Source organism: Apium graveolens, chromosome 7 (genome assembly GCF_009905375.1).
Source record: "Apium graveolens cultivar Ventura chromosome 7, ASM990537v1, whole genome shotgun sequence".
Taxonomy (NCBI): domain Eukaryota; kingdom Viridiplantae; phylum Streptophyta; class Magnoliopsida; order Apiales; family Apiaceae; genus Apium; species Apium graveolens.
Window position 1 is genome coordinate 150,537,519 of NC_133653.1, and position 22,658 is coordinate 150,560,176.

Sequence of the window (22,658 nt, forward strand, 5' to 3'; positions counted from 1 at the left end):
CACATCTGTAAAAACTCCCATGGCCACTGCAACTAAACTTGAATTAAACACTACTGAAAATTCTGTGGATATTTCAAGTTATAGAGGCATGCTTGTCTTACTTTTATACTTAACAGCTAGTAGGCCAGATATAATGTTTGCTACATATCTTTGTGCTAGATTTCAGGCTGATCCTAGAGAATCTCATTTAATTGCTATTAAGAGAATTTTCAGATATCTTAAAGGTACACCAAAACTTGGCATTTGGTACCCTAGAGATTCTGGTTTTGATCTAACTGGTTATTCAGATGCAGATTATGCAGGTTGTAGAATTAATAGAAAAAGTACAACAGGAACCTGTCAATTTCTAGGAAACAAGCTTGTGTCCTGGTTCAGTAAAAAGTAAAATTTAGTTTCGACTTCTACAGCTGAAGCTGAATATATTGCTGCTGGCAGTTGCTGTGCACAAATTTTGTGGATGAAAAACCAATTACTAGACTATAGTCTGCAAGTGAAAAGAATTCCTATTTTCTGTGATAACACAAGTGCAATTGCCATCACTGAGAATCCAGTACAACATTCAAGAACAAATCACATAGATATCAAGTACCACTTTATAAGGGAACATGTAATAAATGGTACTGTGGAACTACATTTTGTTCCAAGTGAAAAATAGCTTGCAGATATATTTACCAAGCCACTGGATGAATCCACCTTTTCAAGGTTGGTAAGTGAGTTAGGTATGCTTAATTACTCTTGAATCTTTTCAGATATTTTGCAAGTTGTAAAGCAGCCAGAAATTTAATTGATTTTTCAGTCCTGGATGAAGTTTTGGCTAATTCAAAATTTACATCCCGACGGATGATCATTATCCATCGAGTTCGATCATCCGTCGGAATACAATTTGTTAATAAAATTAATTATTTTTATGGAATTTTTATAACTCGACGGAAAACTGATTTATCCTCATCCGTCGAATTGTCTCAATCCTAACCGTTAATTTTCTGAACATTATCCATCGAGTATACTTACAGTTTATAAGCATAACACGACGGATAATTGATGGAATTTTTACAGTTTATTTTATTTTTAACGGCTATTTTGGGCAATTTTTATTGGTCACTTTATTTTACTTTATTATTTTTGACAGTTATTTTTTTTTGTATAAAAGCAGAATTCATTTTCATTTCTTTTCTTTTATCATTCTCAATTTATATGCTCTAACTTCTTTCTTTCTCAAAAGTAATTACCCTCTCTCTCTGCAATTTTTACTCTCTAACAATGGCACCAGTCGTCAAAATCATGTCTCAAACTGGCTTCATCTATGAGAAGAACAATTTTACGGCTCTAGTGAACAAGGGGATTCAGCAGTCTGGTGACTACCACAAAATGATGGATTTTGTGCAAGGCTGTAAGCTCAAATATTCCATGCTAGAGTCTCCCACTATCTACTGTGAGGTTGTGGATGAAATATGGACGACTGCAGTGTACAACTCAACTCATCACTTTCACTATTAAAGGTAAGAAATTTTGTGTTAATAGTGACATTGTTAAAGCATGCTTTAGGATTCCTGATAATACTGTCTCTACTCCACACACAGATACTGATATTGTTAACATGTTAAACTCCATGGGTTATGCACTCACCATCTCTAAATTAAGTGAAATTAGGAGATTGGGTCTTAGGAAAGAATGGAGCTTCCTGTGTGATATAGTTACTAAAGTATTTTCTGAAAAAATTAGCAATTTTGATTCCGTTAATATCTCCATGCTCAACATGCTTTACATGCTAGTAACTGATAAATACTTCAATTTTAGTGATCTAGTCTTGTTTGAGTTGGGGTTTAAGTTATGAGAGTTTAATAAGAGGGGTAAGAGTGTTTATTATGCTAGATTTTTCATGATGCTTGCTAACCACCTCTCTCAGGATATTGTGCTTGAGAATCCAACCAACAAGCTAAACTGTTGGGTTCAAGAGAGAAGAATTATTGCAGATCTCAATAGAGCAGATCACCACAAAGAGGTGCCACTCTTCTACTTTCCAGTAATTGAGGCACCTCAGGTAAGTGAGGTAATTTCAACTGTCCCTACTCTTCCAACCCTAAAATAATTCTTTGCCTTCTAGTGTAGCAATGTCATCTGTGTCAATGACCAGACAGATGCCTACCCAAGCTACCAAAACCAAAGTTCCAAAACTAAAGACAAAGAAAACTCCCTCTGGTGTCTCTCAAAAGATGCCAGTTGTAAAATCCACTAAATACAAAGAGGGGAGTGTGAAGGTGGGAAAGACAGGTGAGGGACAGGGTGAAAATCAAAGAAGCCCTGAGGATAAGGATGGTGAGCATAGTGTACCCAAACCAAGCCACACCACAGTTTCCCAACAAACTATGGTTGTTAATAAGGATAAAAGCTCAATTATAGTTTCATCCTCCCAAAATGGTGTAACTATTGAAACAAGCTCTCAACCAGGAGCACAGAACAAAAAGGGTAGGGACACAATTTCACCACAAACCTACACAAGAAAGAAGAAAACTAAAACCCTTGGGGATGCACAGGGTACACACACAGTGCAAACTGGAGCTAAAGACCCAGTCACTGCACCATCTCAAAGTTAAATTGATGTGGCTCCAACAAATGCGGAGTCACAACCAAAATCTGTACAAATTGAAACACCTCAAACTCCAAATTCTCCCAAACACTCTTTGGATATTGACATGATTCAAACATCACAACCATATTCTCCATCTTTAACTATGTTGGAGAAGCCAAAAATCCATGCAAGTGAGCATCATCTTCTAGATGATTTGTTGGCTCACTTGCCATTTCTTGAGACTGTTGAGACATCTGTGTCAAAATTTTCATCAATTTGCACAGAGTCCACAATAGTCTCCACTCCAAACTCATTCATTTCTACTCACTCGATGGATATTGTTCATCCGTTGAGTAGTGATTGTATCCCGACGGATGTGCCTAACAGCAGTCATCCATCGGATAGTCAAATTACTAACCCGACGGATATTTCTCATCCGTTGGGTGTCTCTGCACAACTTTAAAGTTCAACTATAGTTACAAGTGCAGATGACTTAGTAATTGTGCAATCACTATTAGGATTGAGGGAAGGTAGTGACTTGAGTGAGAGTCTGGGTTGCTCCTAAGAAAAAGGAGAGAAAAAGAGTGATCCAATGCAGTCCATTTCTTCAGGACTGGAAAAAGTGAGTGTGAGGAGTCCCACCTTAGATGGTGAAGGTGAGGGTGTGAGGGTGGGGATCCAAGGTGAGACCTTGATGCAAGAAAAGAGAGATAATGAGAGAAATGCAGGTACTGGAAATATAAGGGTGGATGTCATTGTAAGTGAGTTAATGAATGTCCAGGATGCAGACAGGGAGGGACTATCTCAGCAAACTCAAGTTGTTATAGATTCCACCTCCTTAGATGCTGAGACATTTACTCACCCTGTTCTAGCCTATCAACTTCTAGTTGGACAGGGCAATGATAATGCAGAAAGGATGCTAAATTTGGTGCACACCACACAGTCCATGCAAAGAGCTAAGGATGCCATCACAGCTTTGCCTTCAACAGCTGGTGATGTTGATTATGAGACTGGTGGTTCAGAAGAATTCTTTGAAGGTGAGGGTGGAGATAGTGAAGAAGAGCCATTGGAAAGGAAGATCTTAAATCCCCTTCGAAAGGAAGATCTTAAATATAAAAATGAGTTTTGGGATCCGCTCTAACTTTTAAAAATCATTTTGAAGACTCGAAAACATTTTTAGGAATGTTTGGAGTAATGCTGATTTAATAAAATAAATCAGTCCCGATATATTAGAAAATATCTGAATATTATTATTTAAATAATATTACCAAGAGGATAATCCTTATAAAAATAATTGAAGTAGAAGTTTTAAAACTTATACTTGAAATGAATATTAAATAACCAAAGATATACTTATACGAAAGTACTATCTTTATTTGAATAATCGAAAATAAGTTTGATTTTCAAAACATCATTGTTTAATAAAATAAAGAATATTATTTAGTAAATAATCGGAGTCATAAGTCCTCGAATGAATATTCAAACTAATATTCATTAAATAGAATAAACAGAGTCATAAGTCCTCGAATGAATATTCAAAGTAATATTCATTAAATAAATAAGGGGAGTCATAAGTCCTTCAATGAATATTCAAAAAATATTCATTAAATAAAATAAAGCTATCGAATAAACTTTATTCGATTAATAGTTTTGAAAACAATATCAATATATATAAATATATATATAATATACTCGGGAACATCGACTCCCCGTTTTAGAAAATGTTCACCTTTGGGCCCCCTATACTAAGGGTATACCCAACTACTGCTCATCTCTAGCATAGGTATTATGCAGTTTATAAGCATTTGAATCAACAATTAGATATCAAGATTACAAAAACAGGCATTCAAATATACCATATCAACATGCTCCAATATATCGCAAGATTTGCTAATAACAATCATGCATTTATCGCAAGATAATGCATATACATTTATACATCACAACAACAGTATAACGGGTAGAAAACTTGCCTGAGTGTTCCCGGATAGACTTAAGCTTAGAGTGGGTCCGATAACCTATGAACAACAACATAAGTCGGAATTAAACCCCGGTCGCTTAAGAAACTAGACTTTAACCAATTAGAGCCCTAACATTCACTTTCGCGCTTAACTATTTACTTAAGTCGCTCGAGTACCCTCGGCTCCACTATTTTTAATAAATTAACCATTAAGAGTTTTAAGGAGATTCTTTCGCGAGTACCTTACCAACTGCCTAATCCACTTAACATAATTGTTTCATACCCTAATTAGTCACTTAAAGTCCTTAACCAAGGTTTCAAAGTAAGGCGAGGGGTAATGGTTCGTTCGCGAAACGCCGTTACTTAAAACGGTCGTTTCTCCTAAACCGTACATCGGATTCAAGCAAACCACATATCAAAACGAAGCTTGAAACATGAACTATCTAATCATAGCAATGGTCAAAACCTAACAGTGAGTTCACGGGTCCTGATGTTAAGAACAAAAGCAGTCTAAGGTAAATCGGGCAATACGACGGCTATGTTTACGCGATTACCAAATTTGTACAACTCCAAATCAATCCACAATCAACTACAAATCAACCCATAACCACCAATACAACCAAACTCCGTCCATACTTCATTACAACAGTCCCAACATCTCAAAATTTTCCAATTTATACTACCCCTAAACATGAACTAAAGCTATACTTAAGTTCATTAACTAATTACCAAGATTTACCATTCCAAAAACATCACAAAACCAACCAATCTCTAAATACACAACACCCATGCCTCTCATGAACCATAACAAACAAAACCAAACTTAATACTCAAAGTAAAGTTAGGGTTTGGAGGGGTTATACCTTCCTTGGAGTGATTAGAGTAGCTAGGAAGCCTTAAGAAGCCTTGTGATAGCTTAGGAATGCTTGGATCTTAAAGGAAATCAAAGAAAATAAAGTTAGTAATCTTGAAAACACTATTCATCATCCTCTTCCTTGATTTATTAGAAGAGATTCATGAAGAAATAGAAGCTTAAACTCCTAGGATATGCTTATCTAATCATAAGGAACCTTGGATAATTACCTTGCAATTTAACAAAGCTAGAATCTTGATTTTTGGAAATTTCTTCCTTGAAAACATGAAAAAGCCGAGAGCTCTTGCATGGAAATGAAAAGTCAAGTTTGTGTTCATGATTTGCTTGGCTTGGTTGATGTTGTTTTGTTAATTGGATTATTACCATGGTAAATTTTGTGTGGTTCACAATCAACCAACAACACACTTCTCTTTTGGTCTTGCTTAGGTCATCATGCTATGTCATCCTCCCACACTTGTCCTCTTCTTGTTGGTGAGATGACAACACTCCCCACTAACCCTTTGATTAACTCCTAATCACTTGGCTAATGACCGCTGATCTGTTATACGGTCCGCTTAACTTTCGTTCTCGTTTATCGTTTGAGGGATCATACCCGGGATCCTATTACTTGGGTTCCCCTAAACCTTTCTCAATACATTATATTCCTTTTATGATCCTCTCTTATAATCCTTGAATTTAAATCCCTTTAATCATGTTACCTTATACTCAATTTTTTCGGTATCTGGTGGATTTTCGGGAAAAATCAAAGTGTTCGGATTTGGATTCTGACGATCTTTACATACACTTATATACCACATAGAGTACTAATAATATCTCAGAAGATCAATAAAAGAACCCCTACATAGTGTGGTATGAAAAGTTTTCTTATTCAGCATAATCAGCAAAATCACTATTCATAAGGGTTTCAAAAAAAATCCAAAAATTGGGGTTATTACAGTCTCCCCTCCTTAAAAGGATTCCGTCCCGGAATCAGATAGAAAATGAATAGGGATACTCTCTTAGCATTGCACTTTCTAACTCTCGAGTAAATTTTCCCACATTGTGGTCCTACCACCAAACTCTGCCTAGTTTGATAACCCTTCTCCTAAGCACTTGTTCCCTTTCAATCTATAAACCTTCCTGGTTGCTCCATTTAGGTTATGTCGGGTTGCATGTCTATGCGCTCATATGCCCCTATTTGTCTGGCATCCAAATTATATTTCCTTAATATTGATACGTGGAACACGTTATGAACTTGCTACATGTTCGGGGGTAGGGCTAGCTCATATGCTAACTTCCCAATACGTCTTAATACCTCAAAGGGTCCAACAATTCGTGGGCTTAGCTTTCCTTTCTTTCCGAACCTCATCCATCCTTTCCAAGGGATACCTTTAACATTACTAGGTCCCCTATTTCCTATTCTTTGTCCTTTCATGTCAAATCAACATACCTTTTATGTCCATCTTGGGCTATTACCAGCCGCCCTCTGATTAGATCTATTATATCCTTGGTCCTTTGGACCGCTACTGGTCTGAGCATCTTGCGCTCTATAACATCATCCTATCATAAGGGAGATCGACATTGCCTTCCCTCAAGGATCTCATAAGGCGATATCTCAATACTGACATATGATCTATTGTCGTAAGAAAACTCAATCCGTGTTAAGTGACCATTTCAAATTCTTTCAAGTCTATTGCACAGACTCTCATCATAGCTTCTAGCATTATAGCTTTTGCTTCTCAATACCCATTCTTTTCCAGTTCGTAGTCATTACTATCTTCCGTACATAATACTATACTGGTTACACTTTTGCTCGTTAGCATTCTATAACCTTTTAATAATTGCGTCAACCTTAGTATCACGAACGCGTTAGATTCGGAATACCACCACACTGATACTACTCTTTTCTAGCTGCTTCTATCTTTGAAAGCTTGATCCATCGTATAGAATTAAAAGAATTTATTGAGAGATCACTATGATCATGAACACTTGTTATATCGCATAGTTAGTACAGAAGGTGGCCAGCCTTTAGTACTTGACAAGCAATTAAACAACATGTGGTATCCTACTAGGCTTCTATCACACATATAGATAGTCATTCGGCAATACCTCCCCTTCTGGAAGGGTTGTTCTTCTCAGCTTACATGAAATGAAAAGAAGAGAAAAGAACGAATTGAAGAGAATTGTATATGAAAAAAATACTGCCACAAATATCTGGCTTGGAATCTACCTCTGAACTATAGAGGTTTATCATAGGAGAACAAAACATATGTATCTATATCAATATCCAGTATTATCGCATCGTATTTCACATGCTTAAATATTTTTGCTATTCCGTCCATCATTCTATGGACCCATGCTCTTCCTCGAGCTTATACACAATCACCTTTGAAACTCCCTCGACATCGAAAATCGAATCTAGGATCTCATTCTAGACATCATCGTTACTAGAATTCTATGCTTGCATCGCAACCTTCCTCGTATAGTCATACGACCCTCTATTGATAAGGAGGAATAAATATTCAATAGATAAATAATCTACTTAATTAGTCTATTCAATGATAACTTATACATCACCACGACCCGATTAGTGGTACTCAATCTCAACATTCATTACAATACAACTCTCACAATTGTCATTGTCTCATTATTCATAGACTCATTGGAGCATTACTATGGTCCACCACTGACCTACTGTAGTCATTCGCTTTCCATGAAGTCTTAATAGCTAACCATACGAAGTCCATACATATCGCATTGAATTCTTCTAAGGAGGTAACATGGTCATCGTTCATGACTCATGAAGAACACTCCTGATCCTGACGTACATTCATGACATGAAGCAGATAAAATGCAGAAGAGTTTTAATGAAAGCAACGATAGTAGGTTAATACCATTCTAAATCATATGTCTATATTAGGAGACATGAAACTCAAAGGTTCATTTAGTCCTTTTTGAAACATGGTCCTGGCTTATTCTCAAGATAGTTCCTTCTAAGATAGATAGCCCGCTCATGACGATTACACGAATTAAACCTTTACAAAACTACTATTACGGTTGGGTATTGCACAGTCATCAGAAGAAATGTCAATCTTCCAAACCATAATACAACCTTCACAGCTTCAACCATTATCACTGCATTCCTCTGGCACGAGCGCCTATAATTGCTCTCTTGTACTTAGAGTGTCGGCCACCCCATTGGTCTTTCCTGTTAGTAATAGTTCCTTATAATCAATGTCTTTTAACCACCTTCAACTAAATTTTCTACCTCATTTCAATCACTGCTTATGTGAAAATGCTTTTCTTAAGTCCTGGTGAGAAAGAAAAAAAATCACCATTTTTCTATAAGTCATTGCCTTAGTATTTAGATGTGAACATTGTCACGGCTGAATCTCGATCATACTTAGGACGTCTCTTATCATGGGTCCTTCTTGTTTTCACCAATCTTGACCCTCATTGGGTCGATCTATACTTTCTTATGGTTCAACACGTGCCCCATCTGGCATTATTATAATTACGTCATATTTCCTTTATCAAAATTTCTATTCTTGAGAACTTTGAATATTACCTTTTTCCTTGTAAAACCTTTAAGGTTATCCTTGAATCGCTCCTCCCGTATTCCGTAGATAGAGGGCATATCAAAATACCATTTACTAATACTAGAACCATTGTCTATGTACTTCTAAAAATTTTCTCTACTGATCTTTAAAGGTTGTTGTTACCATAATCCTTTTTAATTTATACTGCCAAAACTCATGATGTCCCTATTAAGGGCGAAATGCCAACCTTTATGCATTCCCCTAGGATTCATCTCAAGTTATCGAGTATCTATCCTTAATTCAACCTTTAAAAAGGTACATGCATCCTTCCATGGATAAATCAAGTCATATTTCCTTGATAGATTATCTTATTCATCATTCCCACCTCGATAGTCTATAACTAATTTTATAATAGCATTTTTATTCAAATTGAGGTCAATCCATATGGCCTCCGAAAGATAACAATGGTTATCCGCTTTTCTCTCCTGATTTGGTAATGATAACATGGATGTTATGGAAGATATTGGTCGTGTTCAACGTGAAAATCTTCTTAATAAATCCTCATGTACTTTTGTTATTTATCTCAACAGTCATCTCAATGTTGGGATATCTTTAATACCTGATGTCTCCCTTTCTGGGTATCATGCCACCGGTCTTATACTTCACATTCTTGAAGGTCACTTCCTTCATCCAATTTTCCTAATTTCTTACTTTCTTGTCTCCCCAGTCTATCCGCGTCTCATTATTTATCCTTCGAACTATCTCAAGGTTTCCTCGAATCCTCCCAACTTAAAGGGGATAAAATATATGTATCTCTTATGCCTTCAACCGTCAACTTTAACTCATGGTGAATCACCCTCATCCTGACGATCATATACTTTTCTATTTCTATTACTATGAGTCTTTAGGGTTTCCTCATACCCAACTCCCTTATCATTCCTCAAACTCTATTGCCTTTATATCCCTTTATACTCCTTCCCTTTTTAGTCTTTTATTTTCATTTCTATTACAACCATTACATGAACCAACACAACATAAGCATTGATTTCAAACATCCCGTCATTCTGGATTCGTGTCCTCAGAACGAATCTTGACAACTTTTATAACTTAGATTCATAATTCATCATACTCGTCTGCCTTTGTTCTGGCTCTAAAGCTTTTACACTATCTCCATAACCTTGGGATTTACTTTCTCGAAAATAATTGACTGAACTTTAATCAGTTTATCATAACCTCTTGCTCCGTGCCTTTCTTGGTCTTTCACCAGTGGGTGGTCTCTCTCTTAGGAGGGTAAGTGACAAAAACAGTCTTTTGTGATTCGTCAATCATTTAGAATCTCAAATGATTCCTATATTTCCTTTATCCAGGCTCTTGCCTCGACTAGGTCAGCTTGTTCCTTGGAACTCTGAGAGCTTAGCGACTTAAAGAACCTGAAAGAATTTCTCACCGTATTGTTTCCTCTGGGTGGTGGTTGGGGATAATAGTCTAAGTTCTGTGGAAAAAGGTCCATAAATTGTCGTATAGGAGTACCGTCTCGGGTCTCCTTTCCTTACTCGACTTCCGTTTCCTTAGTCTGAACGTTCCCTCCTTCCCCCCATAATCGGGGTCATCCGACATGTTTTAAATCCTCATTTTCCACTCCATTATGTATGGGTTCCTTCTATCTTGATGGCGAACTCCCTGACTATCACGTTCAGGGTTTGCTCTAAATCTTATTCCTCAAACTAGCTTTCATCTAAGATCTCATCTTTAAGCTCTTGAACATTTGGAACCCAAATTCTGTAGGAATACCTCATTATTCCCTTATCATCTTTCTCGGTATTAATCTCTTATCTATTTGTTGGCTCTCTGCCTTCATTCATCACTTTTTCTGGCACAATATGTTCTTTTCCAATATTTCAGGTTGTATTGCAATCTCAAATAGCTTTTCGGTACCGGCTCCGGTTACGTTCACTTCTATTTCCATTTTCTCAAAATCTCTTATCAACTCTCTTAGAGACAATATCATCTTGATTTTCTCCTTTCTACTAAGGGCATTAGCCACCATTTTGGCTTTCCCTGGATGATAAAGAATCTCATAATCGTAATCCTTGATTAGCTCTAACCACCTCATTTGGCGCATGTTGAGCCTTTTCTGCGTGAAAATGTACTAGAGCACTTATGGCTTGTGTAAATCTCGCACTTCTCTCCATACAAGTAGTTCCTCCAATCTTTAGGGCAAAACTATTGCTACGAGCCCAGGCTCATGGGTGGGGATATCGAATTTTATATTCCCTTAATTGTCTTGACGCGTACGCGATTACCTTGTTGTGCTGTATAAGAAGCACCCTAATTCCTTATGCGAAGCATCACCACACTTCACAAAATCTCATTTTCCATCCGGCAACGCCAACATAGGGGCCATCACCAACCTTTGTTTCAGTTTTTAAAAGCTTTTCTCGTATTTCTTTGTCCATTCAAACTTCTCAGTCTTACGAGTAAGCCGCGTTAAAGGGCTACTATCTTTACAAACTTGAACGAACCTCCGGTAGTGACCGGCCAATCCTACCTCTGGTAGTTCCCCTAACCATGGTCATCAATTCCTCAGTGGTCCTTTATTCATTCATGTTAGGATCCTCCACGAGATCCTCCTCAGAAATAATCCCTTCTAAGACAACATCCTCAACCGCTACATCCTCAATATGAACATCATCCGGTCCTGCATTAGGACGCTCTATAGGATCCACAATCCGATCTCCAATTAGTAATAAAACATCATCGCGTTGTTGCTCCTCAACCTCAAGGTTCGGAGTCCCGCTACCATATACGATAACGAACTACGCCTCTATCACGATATTTATAAAGGTTCCCATAAGGGTTTTAACTGTCAGTACTACGTTAGGTAGCCCGACTATGAACTTGGCAAGAGTTCTTATTATCTTAGTGAACTTATTATCTTAACGTCATATCATCTCTGAGGTTTATAACGCTTAGCTCTGATACCATTTCTGTAACACCCCCAAATCCGGGGTCGGGGATCCAGGTTGTCACGAGTTCCATTTCCCTTATCAATACTTAATCTTAACAGTCAACCAACTACTGCGTACTGTGACCCCACAATATACACACACACCACAAGTTATAGTCTCAGAGATGAATACCAAAAATAACACAAGTCATTTTATTCCACAATTATAAACCATTTCACTTTAAAAAGGGTTTCTGAATAATTTACATTCTCTTTGCCATTATTACAATTCATAAATATACATAAGTCTGGTACATCGAAATTTGAAAGCCTAGCCTATTGGTAGATCCTACCTCAGCTACACGGCATCAACGCCTACACAAACTGCGGAACGTTTCCTATCTGCTCGTGAATTGGGAGCTTGATCTTGTTCATCTTGTCTATCTGTTGTTGTGTGATGAAAGAAGAAAGCAAGGGTGAGCAACAAGCCCACCACAATAATATGTAGAATAATTAACAATATATGAGCATTCTCATAGTACTCGTGAAAGTCTTGGTCAAAAGAAATGAACCAAGTTTGATCTCTTATGCGACCAAGTCGCAAAATATTCAGTATATATACATATATACTTTTCACAATCTTTGAAATCCTCTGACCTGTATAATATACACAGAGTTCCAGTTTATAACTGTATAAAAATATCGTTGCAAGGTGATCTCATATATCTAACCTTGTCTCAACGTTTTTCTGAAAATCTTTGTCATGCATAAGATAATCAATAACCAGATATAAGTTGAAAAGATGAAGTTACAAGATACCCCAATATACTTATATCTTTCCCAAATACTACTTGAACTACCACCATTCAAGTTATAATCAGTTTCAAAAGTTCATCACATAGATGAGACTACAAGATAAGATTTGAATAGATTCAATCCTTGAAATATCATTATAAATAATGAAGTTACGAGATACTTCATTAAGTCCCGATATATATATACACCTATATATATACATTTCATACACTTCTTGAAAACCTCTGTTATGAAAATTATAAACAGAGTTGCAATATCCAATGAATTTGTAAAGGAGAAAACCTTGGCATAAACTTGATATCTTGCTGATCAGGCAAAGATACCAATAAGTAACCTTTTCTACTAGTAGATGGACGAATTCCCCACTGGTCATCACCCTGGCCGCAATAGGACCTTATGCTGGACTGCCACTCAGCCACTTACGTATTTGATGGACTCCCACTGATCCACTTACACTTTTATGGACGCCCGCTGAGCCCATGTTGCTTATGCCGACTCAAATAGATGAACTTACTTCCCGAACGATGGGCAAGTAATCAAGATATTTTCTCAAAACAGCAACCTCGTTGCGAATGTAAAATACACCACTGAGCCGGATCCCTCAGATTTTGAGCGAGTATTTGAATCCCCTTCGAAAGGAGGATCTTAAATATAAAAATGAGTTTTGGGATCCGCTCTAACTTTTAAAAATCATTTTGAAGACTCAAAAACATTTTTAGGAATGTTTGGAGTAATGCTGATTTAATAAAATAAATCAGCCCCGATATATTAGAAAATATCTGAATATTATTATTTAAATAATATTACCAAAAGGATAATCCTTATAAAAATAATTGAAGTAGAAGTTTTAAAACTTATACTTGAAATGAATATTAAATAACCAAAGATATACTTATACGAAAGTACTATCTTTATTTGAATAATCGAAAATAAGTTTGATTATCAAAACATCATTGTTTAATAAAATAAAGAATATTATTTAGTAAATAATCGGAGTCATAAGTCCTCGAATGAATATTCAAACTAATATTCATTAAATAGAATAAACAGAGTCATAAGTCCTCGAATGAATATTCAAAGTAATATTCATTAAATAAATAAGCGGAGTCATAAGTCCTCGAATGAATATTCGGAATAATATTCATTAAATAAAATAAAGCTATCGAATAAACTTTATTCGATTAATAGTTTTGAAAACTATATCAATATATATATATATATAATATACTCGGAAACATCGACTCCCCGTTTTAGAAAATGTTCACCTTTGGGTCCCCTATACTAAGGGTATACGCAACTACTGCTCATCTCTAGCATAGGTATTATGCAGTTTATAAGCATTTGAATCAACAATTAGATATCAAGATTACAAAAACAGGCATGCATATATACCATATCAACATGCTCCAATATATCGCAAGATTTGCTAATAACAATCATGCATTTATCGCAAGATAATGCATATACATTTATACATCACAACAACAGTATAACGGGTAGAAAACTTGCCTGAGTGTTCCCGGATAGACTTAAGCTTAGAGTGGGTCCGATAACCTATGAACAACAACATAAGTCGGAATTAAACCCCGGTCGCTTAAGAAACTAGACTTTAGCCAATTAGAGCCCTAACATTCGCATTCGCGCTTAACGATTTACTTAAGTCGCTCGAGTACCCTCGGCTCCACTATTTTTTATAAATTAACCATTAAGAGTTTTAAGGCGATTCTTTCGCGAGTACCTTACCAACTGCCTAATACACTTAACATAATTGTTTCATACCCCAATTAGTCATTTAAAGTCCTTAACTAAGGTTTCAAAGTAAGGCAAGGGGTAATGGTTCGTTCGCGAAACGCCGTTACTTAAAACGGTCGTTTCTCCTAAACCGTACATCGGATTCAAGCAAACCACATATCAAAATGAAGATTGAAATATTAACTATCTAATCATGGCAATGGTCAAAACCTAACAGTGAGTTCACGGGTCCTGATGTTAAGAAAGCAGTCTAAGGTAAATCGGGCATTACGACGGCTATGTTTACGCGATTACCAAATTTGTACAACTCCAAATCAATCCACAATCAACCACAAATCAACCCATAACCACCAATACAATCAAACTCCGTCCATACTTTATTACAACAGTCCCAATATCTCAAAATTTTCCAATTTATACTACCCCTAAACATGAACTAAAGCTATACTTAAGTTCATTAACTAATTACCAAGATTTACCATTCCAAAAACATCACAAAACCAACCAATCTCTAAATACACAACACCCATGCCTCTCATGAACCATAACAAACAAAACCAAACTTAATACTCAAAGTAAAGTTAGGGTTTGGAGGGGTTATACCTTCCTTGGAGTGATTAGAGTAGCTAGGAAGCCTTAAGAAGCCTTGTGATAGCTTAGGAATGCTTGGATCTTAAAGGAAATCAAAGAAAATAAAGTTAGTAATCTTGAAAACACTATTCATCATCCTCTTCCTTGATTTATTGGAAGAGATTCATGAAGAAATAGAAGCTTAAACTCCTAGGATATGCTTATCTAATCATAAGGAACCTTGGATAATTACCTTGCAATTTAACAAAGCTAGAATCTTGATTTTTGGAAATTTCTTCCTTGAAAACATGAAAAAGCCGAGAGCTCTTGCATGGAAATGAAAAGTCAAGTTTGTGTTTATGATTTGCTTGGCTTGGTTGATGTTGTTTTGTTAACTGGATTATTACCATGGTAAATTTTGTGTGGTTCACAATCAACCAACAACACACTTCTCTTTTGGTCTTGCTTAGGTCATCATGCTATGCCATCCTCCCACACTTGTCCTCTTCTTGTTGGTGAGATGACATCACTCCCCACTAACCCTTTGATTAACTCCTAATCACTTGGCTAATGATCGCTGATCTGTTATACGGTTCGCTTAACTTTCGTTCTCGTTTATTGTTTGAGGGATCATACCCGGGATCTTATTACTTGGGTTCCCCTAAACCTTTCTCAATACATTATATTCCTTTTATGATCCTCTCTTAAAATCCTTGAATTTAAATCCCTTTAATCATGTTACCTTATACTCAATTTTTTCGGTATCTGGTGGATTTTCGGGAAAAATCAAAGTGTTCGGATTTGGATTCTGACGATCTTTACATACACTTATATACCACATAGAGTACTAATAATATCTCAGAAGATCAATAAAAGAACCCCTACATAGTGTGGTATGAAAAGTTTTCTTATTCAGCATAATCAGCAAAATCACTATTCATAAGGGTTTCAAAAAAAATCCAAAAATTGGGGTTATTACAATATACATAGTTTGAGTTAGAACATTTTATAGTTCAAGAAAAAGTTTACTAGAATTACATTCAACCCCCCTCTTCTGTAATTCTTGCTGCATTGTTAGGGACTGACACCGGGTAATGATAAAAGTGTATTTCGGGTATATTATGAATCGTATGAGAAATATGAATGATCTAAAAAGAATTTAACCTTCCTATTTTAGGAGTGATATTATTGGCCTCTTGTAGGGGTGCTCATGGGTCGGTTTGGCTGGGTTACAGGCATTTTAATGACCCGACCCATTTAGATTGATTTTATCAAAATCGAACCCATTGTAAAAATAATAATCCTTTAACCCAACCTTACCCTCTGTACCTCGGTTCAGTTCGGGTCGGTTCGGGTTGATCGGTTTAACAATAAAAAAATTTAAAAAATAATGTAGTAACAGGGTCTGATGAACAATAACAAAGTTACAAAATAGTACTTGCAAGTTCTAGCTCAGAACCAAACTCAATTATGTTGTGCTAAGTCCAACCAGTACTTAATCTATTTAGCAGTACTTAATCTATTTAGCAGTTAAGTTGGTACATCCAATTTTTTTAAGTTCAGACAAATAAAATAGCTAAGTGTTAAGTTACACGTCAAAAGAGCATTTCATCCGATAAAACTATGTCTTAATAACAAAATCAAGTTACATAATTCAGCATTTCGATAAAAGTTCAACTTCAATTCAGTTCGAATAGCTGTTAGTTAAGTCATTCGTCGTCGATTTTGATTATCTTGTCATTTAAAGTGGCACTATCATTGGACTTCTTTTCATTTTCTACAAAAAAATTGCATAAAAAAATATGAGTACAACATAATATAATAAAGAAAATATGATACTGCAGAGTGCAGACTAGTGCATAGTACAAGACAAATAATAAGTGGTGTATTGTCAATCATATACCTTCTTCAAGAAACTTATAAAATTCAGCTTCATCCAAATGAACTCGTGATTTGATACCTCCATAACCCTCCCTTAACCATCTTTGACTGTATACTAATTCCTCCAACATTTTCGGACTTAAAGAACTCTGAAATGAGTCTAAAATACGGCCACTAGTGCTAAATGCCAATTCGGAGGCAACAGTAGACACGAGGACTATAAGGACATCATTAGCGATCATTCACAGAAATTTATACTTACCTAAATTATCCTTCCACCAATCTAGGATATTAAAATAAGGGGTCATTGAACAGACCGGTTCTTCTGCCAAATATCTTTCAAGATCGTTCTTCTTTTCAGTGACAAACAACTGTTGTTGCTGTAAATAATTTTCCAACATCTTTCTTTTTTGTGTTTATTTCCAGCAATCTGCATCGATGAATCTATCATGGTAAACTAGTTAACCGACAACCAAAATAAAATAAAATTTTATGTAATCCTATCCAAAAAGTGCAACGTGAAAGACAACAAATAATTGATACATAAATCCTCAGACGTATATAAATTGATACATGAAATTTTGGGGGTATGAACAGTTAACAGGAAGGCGACCTTTTAGATGAACTCCTATAGGGTGAGTACATAAATTTTGGGGCTATAGGGTGCATCCTTTTGTACCAGAACTCCTACAAAATATTAATGACAATGTGAATAGACTTTTAGCTACAGAGTATGAACTTGATTTTGCCTTGAACATGTAATTCAAGATAAATTTGACCTAACAATGACTCTCTATAAATGTAACCTTAGGCTATTATTAAAGTTAATAACATAATTAAAGAAAGTTATGTGTATTCCTTAAGCAACTGTTTTGGTGCTTCTCTTTAGTAATATAGTACTGGCATTAAGGTTTTTGTAACTCTAGTGAAATTAAAAACAATTTGTAAGTCTATTTAAAAATTTGCAACATCAGCATGCTAGTAATAGCAGAATTACTAACAAATACCTCTTGGTTGTTACTAGCAACTCTATTAAGAAGTCGCCTCTGTTAAATTTCACTCTCTTTCATAATCCTAAACAAGAAACTATAATTTACCTAAACAAGAAGTGTCTACAACAAGTAGTAGTCTAAGCACAACAGAAAATTTTCACTAAAAATATTATTTATAAAGAAAAGACAAAATCATGTTTTTGTTATAAAACATAAAATTTAAGCATTTAGTAAATATTGAATTAAATTACATTGAAGTATTCATAAATATAACAACTAAATAAGGTAAAAGTAGTAAAATTTAGAAGCGCCACATGGATGGTGTAACTTATTTATTTTCCCAGCTTTAATTTCCTTGAGCATACATTTGATACAACCTTTCATCTCTCATGGTCATTGTCGATTAAAATTATATATTTTTATATGTTTCTATCATGTTTCTTGATATTTAGATGTAATAAAATTAAATAGTATACATATCATTAACAACAAAATTAAACATAGCTAAAGCATATTATTCACTAAAACATTTTACCAAACAACTTATAAGCATATTATACATATCATTTACAATAAAGTTAAACATAGCTAAGAGATGAACAAATTAAGTATAATCATCCTAATAGATAAACAAATAGGTAAAACTAAGAGATAAACAAAAGTTAAAAACTAGGAACGAGAGTTAAACGTAGCTAAGAGATGAACAAATTAAGTATAATCCTAATTTATAATAGACATAAATTAAGTGATGAACAAGCATAATTAAAAGAATAATTAGGAACCATCAGAATTTTTTTACCAAAACTATGAGACGTACAAGTGATGTGCCGCTGTGTGCTCTCGAACTCATGTGAGACTGTGAGTTGCTACTTGCTAGGGTTTTAGAAAGTGTCAAGAATAAAGTTGGATAATGGACAGTTGGACACTGATGTCGTGTATATCGTTCTAGAAAATTAGAGGTCCAGCCCAGTCCCATTTATACATATTTCGGGTGGGGTTGGGTTAGAGTTAAAATTTACAAAAACCTAACCCAACTCATTAACTTCGGGTTTTATAATTTATAACCCATTTATAGTTTAGTTTTATTTTAACGGCTTGGGTTGGCCGGAAATAGGGTCGGGTTGGTTGGGTTAACCCTACCCATGGACACCCTTACCTCTTGCGTGAGCTAGATTATGAAATGTGTGGCCACGCTTAAATGTTGGTTTGATTTGATAGTCTACTCATTGATCAAGAAAACTTGGATTAAACTATGACGAGGATGACATATAACATGCCTCTAGTTTAATCTATAATATTTGGTTAAAAGAATTATATTACATTAATCGATCACCGATACAATTATTATTACTTGGGTAACAATGATGTATTACTAGATGTCGCTCATTGTTTACGATTTTAAATTAGATTTAAAATTCGTTGCCAACGTAATAATAACCTATAGGGTCACACACAGAGAATGTTTGAAGGATTATTTAATTTAAATTGGATTTAAATTAAATTAAAGTAATTTGAATTACTTATAATATTAATTAAGTATGACTTAATTAATTTGATAAATAATGATATTCGAATTTACTAATATTAATTATAAAATTCAGTTGTTAAATTATTAAGTGTGACTTAGTTATTATATAAATTGGAATTTCGAATTAATAAAAACTCCTAATTAATTAAGAGTTAATGATTCGTGTTTCTACTCTCTATATAATATCTCTTGTGGCTGATTTTTAAGATAAGACTTTTATTAAAACCCTAGCCACCAAGAGAGAAGATGGAGAGAGTAAAAAGAGAAGATTTTGTGCTAGTACACATTCAATCCTTGTGTTCAAGAATTCGTGTGGATACCGATAGAGCGTAGATCGCGAGAGCGGGATGCGTGGTGATTGAACAAACTTTGGATCTCCATTAGTCAACCAATTTGTAAAGCTTCTTAAGGTAAACAATTTGATCTAAGAATTAAATATCTGTTTTCGTATGGATCTTGCGATGGGTTCGATTTTATTCCGGTTTTAATTTAATTTTACATCATTTTCGTTGGGTTTATGTGCTCGAAACCCTTCACGTCTACCCCCCAACTCAATTGGATCCTTCAAATATCTGAGTCAGGCCTTCATCAAGCATTTCATCAGTGGCAGAATGCACGAGAAGAGTTCGGCTTCTCTCATGGGCCTTGTACAAGGAGCAAAGGAATTCCTTAGATACTACCTGACCCGATTCACGAAGGAGGCATTGAAGGTCCCGTATCTTGACGATAAAGTAGCCATGATAGCCCTACAGCAAGGAATAAGGGATGAATTCTTTAAGATGTCCCTAGCCAAGCGCCCCTTGAAAGTATGCTGCAGCTCCAGTATAGGGTCATAAAGTATATCAAGGTGGAGAAAAGCATGAAGAATGCGGTGATAAACAATGAACCCACTATCAACAAGAAGCGGAAGATTGATCAAGAGTATGATACCAAGGACAAATATCCTCGAACTGGAAAAAACTAAGTATGATGCCAAGGACAAATATCATCGAACTAGCAAGAACTTTGACTTCACTTCTAAAAAACCAACCACCGAGATTCACTGCGTATGCAAGGATGAACGCTCTAAGAAGCCAAATCCTTTTGGAAATTGAGAATGACAATAAGTTTAGATGGCTGAAGCCACTTAGGGGAGACCCCGAGAAAAGAGACAGGGGCTAGTATTGTAGGTTCCACAAAGATGATGGTCATGACACCGACGATTACGGACAACTCAAGGACGAGATCAAGTATCCAATTCGAATAGGAAAGTTTAAGCGAGATCAAGGATCCTTAACAAGCACTTCTCTACCTGACATTTCAAGTCCATCGCAGATTCCAGTCATCAACATATCTGATGTAAGTGTAATTCCCTTTTATTAGTATCAGAATAACATCGTCCAGTTTATATTATTATATCAAGTTTTATATATTTCAATATATTGTTACTTTTGCAGTCAATGAATTTTTCCTGAATGGAGCATTCCTCTAGGCTTTGCAATGTCAGTTAGTAAGAAGATCAAAGTGGTAAACATTGTTAAACTAAAAAATGTACATAATCATCTTAACATTGTTTGACGCTCTTATAAGGAATCAAGCCTAAACAAATAATATTGCATAAATATGTTAAGACAAACGTTAACCTTCAATGGCTAGCCATCCTAGAGGATAACCGTTGAAGGAGTTGCCCATCAACTGATGAGGGTTTTTACAACTTTCTTATGAGATTATTTATTTTAGATATCAAGGTTGTTATTCATTCAGAAGTCATTTTGACTCAATGGATAATCTAGAATAGGGTGTCTAATTGTAAATACTCGATGCCATGTAATTCTCATTAAGTAAAAATGAGCTATCAACTGCTAAATGAAGATACAACATCAAAGGCCAGCAATATTAGTCCACCAAAGGCTATTCAAGTGATTGTCAACGACTAAAAAAAATCACATAGATAATGATAGCGACTAGACAGTGGTCAAGTCTCGAGTCTGAAAAAGCACATGGGCTGATGGAAATCTATGTAAATAAAATGGAAGCCAAGATAAACTTTATATGTGATCTTAAATTCTAAAGAAAATGAAACATTTCATTTTCATGCATGACAAATTGTAGGGATATTCAAAGCAATATATCATGATACAATCTAGCCTAATTTGTCAAGTCTCACGGGAAAGAGAATGGAGAAGCAATATTGCTGGATCTCGAAAGTTGCGTTATGTATTGTCTAGCAAGCATTATAACTTGGTGATATATAAACCTAGTAGTAGCAGATGTTTCACTCAAGATATAGGTTTTACATTTTCAAAGAGCAAAAGAGAGATATATCCTCCTCTGAGTGAAACATTGTAAACCGTAGCTGTGAGATTACTTATGTTATTGTAACATATTATTACCTCGAATAAACCTCAAGTTGTAAGTTGAAAAATAAACCACCTGAAAATTTTGAATAACGGTGTTCATATTTCATCTTCCAAGTACATATTATTTTGAAAATTTTAATTTGTATTCAACCTCCTTCTACAAATTAACATAAGTTGATTGTTAGTGAATAACAACTCTGATTACTGGTTTGAGTTTTCTCATATTGCAGGAGAAGTAATGAACCTGTATTAAGTGTCCGAAATACATAAACTCATCTCTGATGTTTTCTTACATTAATGCTTATCAATAAATTTCGTTTGTAACCTTTTGCTATGGATTAAAAACTAGGTCGTATTTATCGCTAGGGTTCGTGAGCTTCGAGGCTCGATTTGACTGCTCTTGTGTTTCGTGACTCGATCTGTCTTAACAAGATGCCTACGTACCTTGCTGTATGCCAAGGATCAAGTCAAAAATGTAGTTCTGATCTATGGGGTGAGGCCCCTTATATAGGCATATGATGCATGGAATTAGATTAGGTTTAGGAGACTTGGTGGACAAGTCTCAGAATTAGAGTGGACTTTGGAGTTCTAGAAAGTAAGAAACTGATTCCTTACGTTACGAGACCTCTTGGAGGCTGATCCACAAGGATTCATATCCTTAATAGGACTTTTCCCAACAGCTAATTTTTCCCATATTTATTAGCTACGAAAATAATTAATATTCAGGGCTATTGGGCCTTCATAAATGGGCCTTGTATATAGTCCAAGCCAAATGCAATTAATGCAACATTAATGACACAATCAAGGTTTATTTTATCCCCTATCATTTGCCCCCAACTTCTAGGAAATTGTATTAGATTTCGTTGAAGTTAAGCTCATTTAATCCCTTACAGGATATCGTTTTTAATGTAA